Below are 12,094 nucleotides of genomic sequence, written 5' to 3'. Positions count from 1 at the left end.
AGAGTTTGCCTCGGAGTCCGCCCTTTGTCAAGCCATCCAAGATGTGTCTCTGTGTCGAGGCTTTAGTTTTATTTTGTCAGAATTTTGTATTTTGTTAATTTTATATATATATGTGTGTGAAATGTATAAGATTTGTATATGTATATATAGTAAAAGTGTGTTTGAATGTTTTAAATATTTCAATTATCATCTATGCACAGGTCAATGGATATATTTTTGTTTTACTTCCGCTTTAGGCCCCGATATTAATTAACTACTTTTGAAATTTTGTCTTTGAGGCTTGATTGCAGGCCATTCATGGCCTAAACCTTTAGGGACCGGTTTGGGTCCTGACACCAAGAGTCGAGATCAGGACCGCTCCCTAGTTCGGGTACTTCCTGGTTCCTTCTTAGTAGACACAAAAGACATGGTTATGGTCTCTGGGAGTTGGGAATTTGCTTCCCCTGATTTTGCTTCTAGTGCTGCCATCGTGCCCCGAGTGCTGGATGCTGTAGACGTCTCCGAACGCCCCGGGAGGGTGAGTCCCGTTCTGTTCATTTGGGGCACTACAGCTCAGGACTCTCAAATGTCACGGTTCTTAATCTGAACCAAAGAGTCCAAATCCGGCAAATCGTTTTGAGAAAACAGATTTTTAGAAAAGACGTGCCAAACATGGACTGCTTTGCCAGATACAGAGTCGCCACCTAAATATTTTATTTTGGGAAATTTAGGAAACCTTGCCCAAGGCCACGCGTCCGTCATCACCAAAGTTGCCTCGGCTCGGGAACTTGGGTACGATTGGGGAAGGTCACTTCGTGAGCACCCCCGCTTGCCCGATCAAAGATCGGCCTCTACTAACCATGATATGTATTTTTTAAAACATTATGCGTTCTTATTCCGGTTATTAGCCTATATTACTATGTGATGCGCACAGCATACAAATATAGACTAGATCGCCTGAATTGGAACAAAACATTTCCTGTTTGTTTGTTTGAAAATGGTTTGATGGTGCTACCCGCAAGTAGGCTAAGACGTGGATTTGCCACCCTCAGGTGGGCTTAGAAAACATGATTTTGCCATTATCTAGTGGGCTTAAAACACACATTTGATGAATTGTTCCAATTCAAATAACCCAACCTTCACTCACAGGCATTCAGGCAGATATATCACATAAGCAAATAGGCTCATGGTAAGCATGCTATCATGGCAGTCAGTCACACACATGCAAGGATGCTAAAGCATAAAACTCACCGAGTACTCCAAGCCAAAACCGAAACTAATTAGAAATTCATGCATGATCCTAATTATACAGAAATGCCTAATGCAACACATGCAAAAATGCAACTATAGCAGGCTCGGCTATTCTAAACATGGCATATGAAATGCTACAGCTAACATGTATTCAACTTGGAATTGAAAACACAATGCAGTTAGTATGATGCGCCGAGCCCGGTGCATGCAAAACAGATGAATGAATGCAAACATGCTATCATACTGTATGCTAATTGAAATATGCCCTAATCTAACCATCATAAGCGGGTAAATAAAAGGGAGAAAGACGTGGGGTTGGAAGACATGCATCACACACACGCACACTTATTACAGTTGTGCCCTCGCACAGAGGGTCCGAATAAATATACAGTCCCAAATAAATAATTACAGTCCCGAATAAATACAAAAAATCCTAATTAATTTACAAATTAATATAGGAAAGCTATAAACTGGCATGCAAGCCAGGGACTGCCTTGACTCTGATGAATGATGTATGTTTGGGCTGCCTTGCGCAGAAATCCACTGGGATGCCCCAATTAGCCTCTGTTTTGCAATGATTTCTTGGAAAGCACGCCAAGCCCCGGAAGACTGCTGATTCTTGATTTGCTGCAACAGAGAGCAGGAAAGGGGCATGGCAATGTATTTTCACAAATGTATGCATGCTTCGATCCTCGTGCCACCAATCACGCATCTCGATGCATGATGGCCGAGGAGTCAAATTGTGCAACTCAATATAGAATGAATGCATATGAAAACACAACAAGACCTAACTCCATCATGGGCAATCCAGAGTGTCGGTGACAGGGAATTGAGACACGTTCCGTCACTCGAAGTACGAAACGTCCCTCGTTTCCCGTGCTCGGGCTAACTCCTATCCCAAGCACGATGCAATATGCATGATATGCATGAAATGCAACTAAGATACAACCTAACATACACAATGCTATGAAATGGCATACACGATGCACGAGATAACATGGCATACACAATGCGCTAACATACAACCTAGCATACGCAATGCTATGAAATGAAATGGCATACACAATGCATAAATGGACTTACACCAACATGAGTGGACCTCAGCCACACTCGCATAAGAGGCCATTAGATGAAAATGAGACACTCGAGATGCGTGCACATGTGCACGCAAACCGAGGACCGGCCCTAAGGCACCAAATGCCACTCTAACAAGACATGGCAAGGCATGAAATATGATATGCAAACATGCAAATTTCAACGCTAAAATATGACCCGAAACAGCCCCGAATCATGACAATATAGCACCCGATGCATGAAATGGTCCCGAAATGTAAGATTAAGCACATGAAATGACTTGTAGCTACATCAAGCATGCATTATTTGATCATGACATGTGAATACAGATTCAAGGAAGCCCCAAAAAAAACATGTTTACAGTTTTAAGCAAGGCCAAATAATGAACAAAAATGGGGCTAAGCTAGCATGCAAAAATGGCCCTAAATGTGAGGTAATGAAGCAAGTCACAGCTTCTGGCCCCAAAAAGCTGATGGTCCTTCTACAATGTTGAAGAGGGGCCAAAAATATGACCTTTTACAGTTTATGACCGAGCCAAAAACAGTACACAAGCATGCTCAAAATACAATGCAAAACAAGGCCAAAAAGAAAGCTATAACACAAAGTATAAAAAGGATGCTTCAAACAGTAAAATACCCTTAATGAAACGTGAAGATGGGGTCAAAATAAGACCATTTTCAGTTCGGACAAAAGTCCAAAAACAGAAGCACAAGAGGCTAAAAAATCATGCAAAAATGGAGCCAAAAAAGGGATATAAAGGAAAGTGGAAGATAGAAACCTCAAACAGTGATGAGCCCTTCAACAACATTGAAGAAAGGCTCAAAATAAGCCCCTTTACAATTTATGACATGCCTCAAAACAATTTATACATAGGCCAAAAATACTACATAAGAAAATGGCATACAAGGGAGATAATGAAGCAAGTGCAACAAGGAGGCCTCAAACAGTGAGAGGCCCTTAAACAAAAGTGAAAAGGAGCTCAAAATAAGCCTAACTCCAGTTAGGGTCGGAGTCCAAAACAGCAAGCAAGTATGGCTTAGAAAGGATGCAAGATATGGACCAAAAAGAGGGAAATAGAACTTACCCTTGAAGATCACTCTTTTGGCAACTCTTGGCTTGAGTTTGGTGGTTCCTTGGCCTTGAAGAACAACCTCCAGCTGCTGGAATGGAGGATGGAAAGGTAGGGCTATGGGTTGGTGAAGGAATGAGTGTGGGACTTGAAAGTTTGGAGGGTTGAAGTGTAGAGAGAGGGAGATGCAATGCAAAGGGCTTAAGGCAAAATTTTCCAACCCTAATAACAGAGCTGGAGCTCCTGTTATATAGACAAAAATGGGGGGAAAAGGGGGGAAAAAATAGAGGAAAAACAAACCAAGTTTCCCTCCAAAAATGCACCCCCCCGGATACACAATCTGGGGGGAAATAGAATATACAGCTGTAAGGAACAGGGTGCAAGGATCATGACCGGCCAGCTATCTGGGGTTTAGATGGCCGGCCGGCTACCTCCCATGGCCGGCCAAGGGTCAAAACGGTCAAGTATGATTAATGGCCGGCCACCATAGAAAGAGGGCCTCCCATGTGTGCACAACACAGCCCTGTGGTCAAAAACTGGAGAAAGTGAACCAGGAGAGAGAACAACCCACTTTTAGGAGGGGTTCAAAAGGGTCAAAAGAAATTACTGGCCGGCCACCAAATATTGGTGGCCTCCCAGATGTGTACATCACAAATATGGGGTTTAGGGTGCAAGAAAATGGTTCAAGGGTGGTCAACATTGGCTTTTAAATGGGAGAAATCGGGTGACGGAGGGCGATGAAGGGATAAAGTTGGCTGACAGAACAATTACTGGCCTCCCATCCTTCTGTGACCTTCCTAGCAATGAAACAGAGGTCCCTACCAAAAATGAACCAAAACCGATGCAAAATGAAGGTTCGGGGGCCGAAACGCGCAGTCCGAGGTCCCGAAAACTGACTGTTAGGCACCGGGAGTGGTGTTCGACCACGAAGTTGGTCTCTCGGACCACAGTGTCCCTCAAAAGGGAGCAAATAAGATGTATGCCAAAAACCAGAGCAAACAGAGATGGTTAGGCGGTCCCGAACCGAGGCACACGGCCAACGGCTCCGAAAAACTAGAAACCGGACTCCAAACGGGCAAAATGGCCTACGACCACAAAACGTAGCCTACGGCCACTGAGAGATGATCTACGAGACCTCTCCCTCCCTTCGAAAAGAGAAAACAGAGAAAACATGGCCTGGTTCGCAAATTGAGGCAAAGCACAAAAGAGCCCGAAAGTCTGGAGGCAAGGCTCGCAGCCGAGACTCTGAAACTTCTGAGTAAGCACAATATGCAATATCACCGAGTGCTCAACTGGTGACGTCTGAGTCTCAAGGTCGGTCAAAAATGGGGTGTCTACAGATGCAAGTTACTTTTCTTGTTCTAGATTATTTGCCATCGTTTAGTCTATTTTGTCTTCATGAATCCTGACTGCAATTCTCCTTTCTGGACAGCTCATCGGCAAGTGAACACTTATCGAGAAGATGAGGTGTGGGGGCATTAACCTTTCGAGTCTTCAAATTGTTTAGAGATTTAGAGGAGCTGCATCCTGATCAACTGAGGTATTGATCAACCAATACCTTCCTTGGATTGCTCCTATATACCTCCTCATCATGCCCCCGTTGTTGCTGTTGAGACAGTTGAAGTAGCTTAGGAGCAAGAACCATTATTGTCTTTGTTACTAGTGGAGTTCAACAAACTCAATAGCACAAAATAAGCTCGGGAAGATATAATAACCCCTGTTGAATCGTCAAACGCTTTGATAACAATGAACCATTGATGTTCCAAGCAGCCTACCTTGCCCTCAGTGTCCATCTGAAAAGTAGACCAATGTGGGGCTCATAAGTCGATACAGCGCTCGATGGAGGAAGCGCCGCCTTCAATCCACCATCGCCTTATGGCAATTGAAAGTCAAACAAAGGCCTCATCTAAAAGTCCTACGGAATATGTCTTTCAGCTAATGATTGGGAATCGCTTGTTGAATGAAAGGGATTCTGTCTTTTCGAAGATGGGTGTGACACTGGCCATGACCCACGATATGTGAATTCTTACTGACATTCAACAGCTAAAAGGTCTATCCAACCAGCAGATCTTTAGCCATGGTATCTACGATATGGTGAAGGTAACTTGTTCTCGTTGTACTTGATATGCCCCCTTTTAGTAATAGATATAAGCTTTAATCTTTGGGTTTTGATGTTCTAGGCGATCAATCTGTTCATGGAGGCTAATGTTCAGGTGACCCAGTAAAGAAATCACAGAGAGGAGAGAGTAAGCAGATATAATGGATCTCATCGGAGCAGAAGTGAGAATTCTGTTGAATCTGGGCAGATAACCGTCGAAGAGAATTTTTAAGCTATAACCTAGCAACTGGATTAGGTTAGAGCTAAGCTTGAGGCCACCAAATCCATCTTGGAGGAAGTCAAAGCTCAGCAGTCGGTTGATATGAAAAAGGCCTCTAAGGCTGCCTGGAGTGAAGCAGATGCCTACCTCGACCAGATGAACAAAATGGAGAATTTCTTCTTCAGAGATGGTTGGAGGTCGGCAATAAGGCGAGCCAAAGTGGTTGAGTCCTTCCCTCTATTTAATCAAATCCCTTTGCCTAATCTTAACGTTCTCATCCCAGTTGAGTTAGAGAACTCGTAATTTTTTTTATTTTTTATTTTTTTTTTTTGCATTGGGCTCCCGATCTTAGTTTTTTGTGGGTAGCCATGCCTTTGTCTTCTTTTGATGTAAAGAAATGTTTTACAAGTAATAGAAAAGGGTTATTTCTAAAAATTGTGTCAAACCATGCCTTTATTCATTATGCTTGTATATCTAAGCTTTATTATATTTCAAGTTACAAGGCTAGTAATAGAACTTCCTCAAATGCATCGCATTCCATGGCCGAAGAAGAATATTTCCTTGCAGATCGGCAAGCTCATATGCTCCTCTTCCAGCTACATCGGTGATTTAGTATGGTCTTTTCTAGTTTAGACCAAGTTTTCCATCGACCGCTTTGTGATCATTGGGCAAAACCTTTTTTAGAACCAATTCACCAATGTTGTATCCCCTTTGTCGAACTTTTTTGTTGTACGCTCGAGCTATCTCTTGTTGGTATTTCACAAGACGGATGGATGCTCGCTCCCTCTTCTCTTCAGACTTATCTAGCGCCTTTATGATTAAATCTTTATTCATTCATTTCTCCACTAGATCAGCCCTTCCCGTGGGGAGATCAGCCCTTCCTGTGGGGAGTTCAGCTTCAAAGGGAATAACGACTTCCATGCCATATACTAGAGCAAACGAAGTCTCGCCCATTACCATTTTAGGTGTGGTTTTGTAGTCCAAGAGCACTGTAGAGAGCTTTTCAGCCCATTTTCCCTTTGCAGCCTCTAGTTGCTTCTGCATTCCATTCATAATCGCTTTGTTAGATGCTTTCACCTGCCTATTGCTTTGTGGGTAAGCGAGAGTAGAATAGTAGGCTTTGATCCCATATTGCTTGCATAGCTCCCGATATAGACCACAATCAAATTGTATATCATTATTGGATATGAGGGCCCTTAGTAAGCCAAACCTGGTGATAATATTTCTCCACACTAATCTTCTGATATCCACATCCCTGATATTTGCTAATGGCTTTTCTTCAATCCATATAGCGAAGTAATCCGCGGCGATGACCAACCATCTCTTGTTACTGGTCGACTTTGGTATAGGGCTGACCAAATCGAACCCCCATTGCATGAATGACCATGGATTCGCTACGGGGTTAAGCTCTTCTAAGGGTTGTCAAATGATTGGCACAAACCTCTGGCAGGCTTCACACTTTTGAACAAATGATTAGGCATCCTTTTGCATATATGGCCACCAATATCCTTAGGTGAGGGCCCGATGTACTAAGGATTTGCTCCTTGCATGTACTCCATAAGATCCTTCATGAATCTCTCTTAACAATCCCCCTACTTCATTTAGATGTACGCACCTAAAGTAGGAATCCGAATATGACTTTCTAAACAGTCGATTTTCTTGATTGAGCTAAAAGTGTATAGCTTGTTGCCGAAGTCGATATGCTTCCTTCTTGTCATTCGGTAGCACCCCTTCAGATAAATATGTTATGATGGGGCTCATCTAGCTTTTAGCTAGCTGGATGCTCAAGACCTCAGTCTTTACTTCGATACTTGGTGCGTCAATGATGCCAATCTCGATCTTTCTTTTTGTATCTGGGCTGACTACAGAGGCTAGGCTATCTAGTGTATCTACATGACTGTTCTGATCCCCTCCGACCTGTTATATATCAAAAGAGGAGAATTGCTGGGGTAGCACTTTTGCCTTTGCCAGATATTACACCATCATCTCTTCCCGAGCAACATATTCTCTCTTCAATTTCTTTGTGACAAAATGTAAATCACAGAAAACTTGGATAGATCTTGTCCCAAGTGTTCTTGCAGTTGCAAGTCCACTGATCAGGGCTTCATATTCACATTCATTTCTTGTTGCCAAAAATTCCATTCGAGTTGAACATTCAAGTACTTCTCTACTGGGAGTGATTAAGACAAACCTAACTCCTGATCCTTTGTTATTTGAGGCCCCGTTACACCATAAGATCCATGGTACATCCGATTGGCCAAGGTTTTGGATTTTCATTCCCTTCATTTCTTGCTCGGGTGTGAATTTCACTGTGAAATCTGCTAAGATTTGACCCTCAATGGCGATTCTTGGTCTGTTGTATGTCGTATTGCCTTATCACAATAGCCTATTTGGAGATTCTTCCTGACAAGTCCGACTTATGAAAAATCTTTTTAAGTGGATGCTTGGAGGATACGATGATAGGATGAGCCAAAAAATAATGCATTAACTTCTAGGAAGTTGTCACAAGCACTAAGACAAGTTTCTCAAGGGGTAGGTACCTTGTTTGAGCAAGGTTTTGCTTACGTAGAACACAGGTGACTGCATACCCTCTAGCGTCCTTACGCGTACTGAACTAATGGCATGATCGGAGACCGTTAGATAGACGTACAGTGTCTCCCCTAGTTCAAGACTAGTGAGTAAATGAGGTGTTGTCAAGTATTCTTTTAGCTTTTCCAATGCTTGATCACATTCGAGTGTCGATATGAACTGTGCCTTCTTTTTCACTAATTGAAATGAGAGCCTGCAACGATCGGATGATCTACTGATGAATCCATTAAGAGCAGTTGCCATTCCCATAAATGTTTGGATCTCTTTGATCGTCATGGAAGGAACAACGTTAAGCAGAGCTTTTATGTGGTCGGGACTTGCTTCTATCCCCCGCTGAGTGACGATATAGCCTAAGAATTTCCCGGATCCTACCCCAAAAACACATTTTGCTACATTTAACTTCATCCTACATCTTGGAAAATTTTTGAATATTTCTTGAAGGTTTGCCAAATGATCACTGCTTTCCCAAGACTTGATCTCCATATCATCGATGTACACCTCAAGGCTTTGTCTTATCAAGTCCTAGAACATTTTTGTCACCAATCGCTGATAGGTTGTCCTTGCATTCTTTAACCCGAATGACATCACCTTGTAGCAAAACAATCCTACAAGAGTGATGAACGTTGTCTTTTCTTGATCGTCTAGGTGTACTGCTATCTGATGATATCCCCGATATGCATCAAGAAAGCTCATTCTCTTATGCTCTAACGTGGCGTCCACGAGCTGGTCGATCTTCGGTAGAGGGGAACTGTCATTTGGGCCTGCCCTATTTAGACTGGTAAAGTCTACACACACTCTTCACCTCCCATTCTTTTTCTATGCAATAGTGTTGGATAACCATTCTGGGTATTGAACTTCCCTGATGGCGTTGGTTTCTAACAGTCTAGTTACTTCCTCCTTGACTATCTAGGCATGGTGAGGTGCCGACGACCTTTTACTTTTCTAGATTACTGGTTTGTAGTTCAAGGCCATGTTGAGCTTGTGGCATGCCACTTCCGAGCCAACGCTTTCCATCTCATAAGGGGTCTATGCAAACACGTCCCTATATTGTAATAAAAATTAAGTTAGCTGGTCCTTGTTTGTTTCACTGAGACTTTTTTCGATAAGAAAGAACTCTTCTTTGTCCTCCAAGTTGATAGGCATTTTCTCCAATTCTTTACAACTCTTTGCGGTGGGTTATATGCCAACTGGTTCCTTACATACTCCTTCAGTACGAATCTCTTGGATTCTTTTGCTAGACGAAAAAACTGCCAGACATTACTTGACGAATGCCTGATCTCCTCTGATTTCTCCAATGTCATTTCTGATCGAGCACCATATCACTTGGTGAAAAGTGGACAGAACCATCTTCATCTTGTGGAGCCATATTCTCTATACTATTACGTTGTATGGGGAGGAAACGCTTACCACATGGAATTCCACTTGCTAAGTGATGACGCATGCTGTCACTAGTAGAAAGATCTTGCCCAAGGGATAAACCGAACTTGAGTTGAAACCAAATAACGTGTCTCAACTGGATGTAGGTCGTTATGTGACATGCCCAACTTCTTGAACAATTCGTAGTACATAATTTTTGAGGAACTACCTTGGTCCACCAACAACACCCTTCTGACGGCAAATCCTCTGATTTGGAGGGTTACTAACAAGGCGTAGCTGTGTGGATGCTGAATTCACGTCAGATCATCGTCAAAAAATGAGATTCTTAGATCGGATTGCCGAGCTCTTTTTGCGGGAGTTTTGGATAGGGCCATAACCTTCTTTAGATGTGCCAATCTTTTTATTTCTCCCCTTATCTAGTTTACCTACTTCTTCTGTGAGATCGAGTATATCATGTTAATGGTCGAATTTGGTTGGATGCTTCCATTTTTATCACCATGCTTGTCCTTGCAACCCGTTGAGTGACTAACAAATCCTGCAAATGCTCGCTCTAGACAAGTCATTCCAAGAACTGCTTTAAAGATCTGCAATCTTCGGTGAGGTGTCCATAATCTTTATGATAAGAACATCTCAGCCTCCAATTTGTGAGAGACGAATCCCCAATCAGTTTTTGTGGCCATAGAAAGTAAGGTTCATTCTGGATCTTCATTAAGATCTAGTATATTGACTTTGTGAAAGTGGTGACAATCGCCTTGTAAGCTTCCTTCCTAGGCTTGGGCTATTCAGCGATCGCATTTGACTACTTCCTCTTTTGATTAGAAGATTTTTTTCTTTCTTTTTCTGGCTTCTGGACTAGGGCTGCACAGCCGTGACTCTTCGGTCGTTTTTAGATCGTCCTCGATCTTACAGTTTTGCTCCGCACGGCGTATTAAGCTACTTACATCAATGGGAGGTTTCTTTGTTAGGGATTGTTAGATTTTACTGGAAGGGTGTAGGCCCAACTTAAAGAATGCTACTACCAAATGTTCATTGCAATCGTTGATCTTGTTGTAGGCCGCCCAATACCTACTGGCGTACTTCCTCAGGCTTTCACTTTCTCATCTTTTCATTGTAAGGAGGATGTCTACCTCTTTTGGTGCTCAGTTGTTAGTGATAAAGCATGAGATGAACGCTTGCTAAAGCTGCCTCTAGTCGTTGATGGAGCGAGACTCGAACTTGTAGTACCATCTGAGGGTCATTTCTCCTAGACTGAAAAAGAACATTCTGCACATGATGAGCCCATTGTTACTCCATAAGGTCATGGCTTACGAGTAATGTTGTTCAGGTCTCCTTTTTCATCATATAAATTGAACTTTGGAGGAGCGAATCTTTTCGGGGGGTCAGCGCTGTCAATGGCCTTGGAGAATGAAAAGGCCATCTCTTTTGAGAAGAGCTTCCTTCGAACTGGTTTCGGACTTCCTCTGGTACGTTGATCAATCCAGCTCCTTAGGTTTCTCTTCAGTAGATCAAGTGAACCGTTATGGTTGGTCTGACGCCTCTTCTGTGTTCAACCAGGGTGGTTGCTGGCCGTCTAGCTTGCATCATCCTTTTTTGTTCAGACGCTTTGCCTTCCATGTGTCTTCCGGTCCTCCCTTCTTTTGGCCTACTGTAATTCTTTGAGGGTCTTGATTTGGACGGTGAGTCGATTAACTAATTGGTTTTGCCGATCATTCTCCCTTGAAGGGAGGGTTGTGCCTGCCGAGTCTTAGGGTGGTGCTTCAGTATCATAGCCAAAGTTTTGGCCGATGAGTGTGTTTCCAATTAAGGTTTGCTAATGATCACTTGGCATCCCTTCTAAAGAAGGTGGGCACTCATCTTCTCGTTGTTCCCACAAACGGCGCCAATTGTGAAAGGTGGAATTATAACCACAGGGAAATCGAGATGATGCACTCGATCCTTTGCACTCTGCGAAGAGAAACCAAACGTCAATAATAATTCCCGTCCAGGGTTGGTAGGAAGGATACTCCGACGATCAAGTCAGTACAATGATCGACCAAGGTATATAGTATAAAAAGAAAATATTTCTAGTATAGGTTGTGATTGAGTTTTAGTTAGGTTGACCCACGTACTTGTCCCTTATGCCTTGTTTGCCTACCCTTTTATAGTTATTCTAGCTCAAACCTCATCCGTTGGATTTTACTTTAATCGAAGGGTTCTGCCCAAACCTGGCTTTGGTCGGGCAACTTGCCAAGTGTGCTTTGCCTCTGATAGTTGGATCATTAGTGTATAGATGGTTTAGATGATATCAGAGGCCAATGGCCAACTTACATAGCGTCACGTCCGTAGGATTAAACTGATCGGATGATTTTGCTTCTCATTATGCCCAACCTACATCCTAGTCTTATATGTTCTATGCTCCACATCGTTGGATGAAGGTTTATCCGACGCCTCTCCTTTA

The sequence above is a fragment of the Camellia sinensis genome, chromosome 3, assembly GCF_055761805.1.
Source record: "Camellia sinensis isolate YWXY chromosome 3, ASM5576180v1, whole genome shotgun sequence".
NCBI classification, from domain to species: Eukaryota; Viridiplantae; Streptophyta; class Magnoliopsida; order Ericales; family Theaceae; genus Camellia; species Camellia sinensis.
This window is presented reverse-complemented; position numbering follows the sequence as displayed.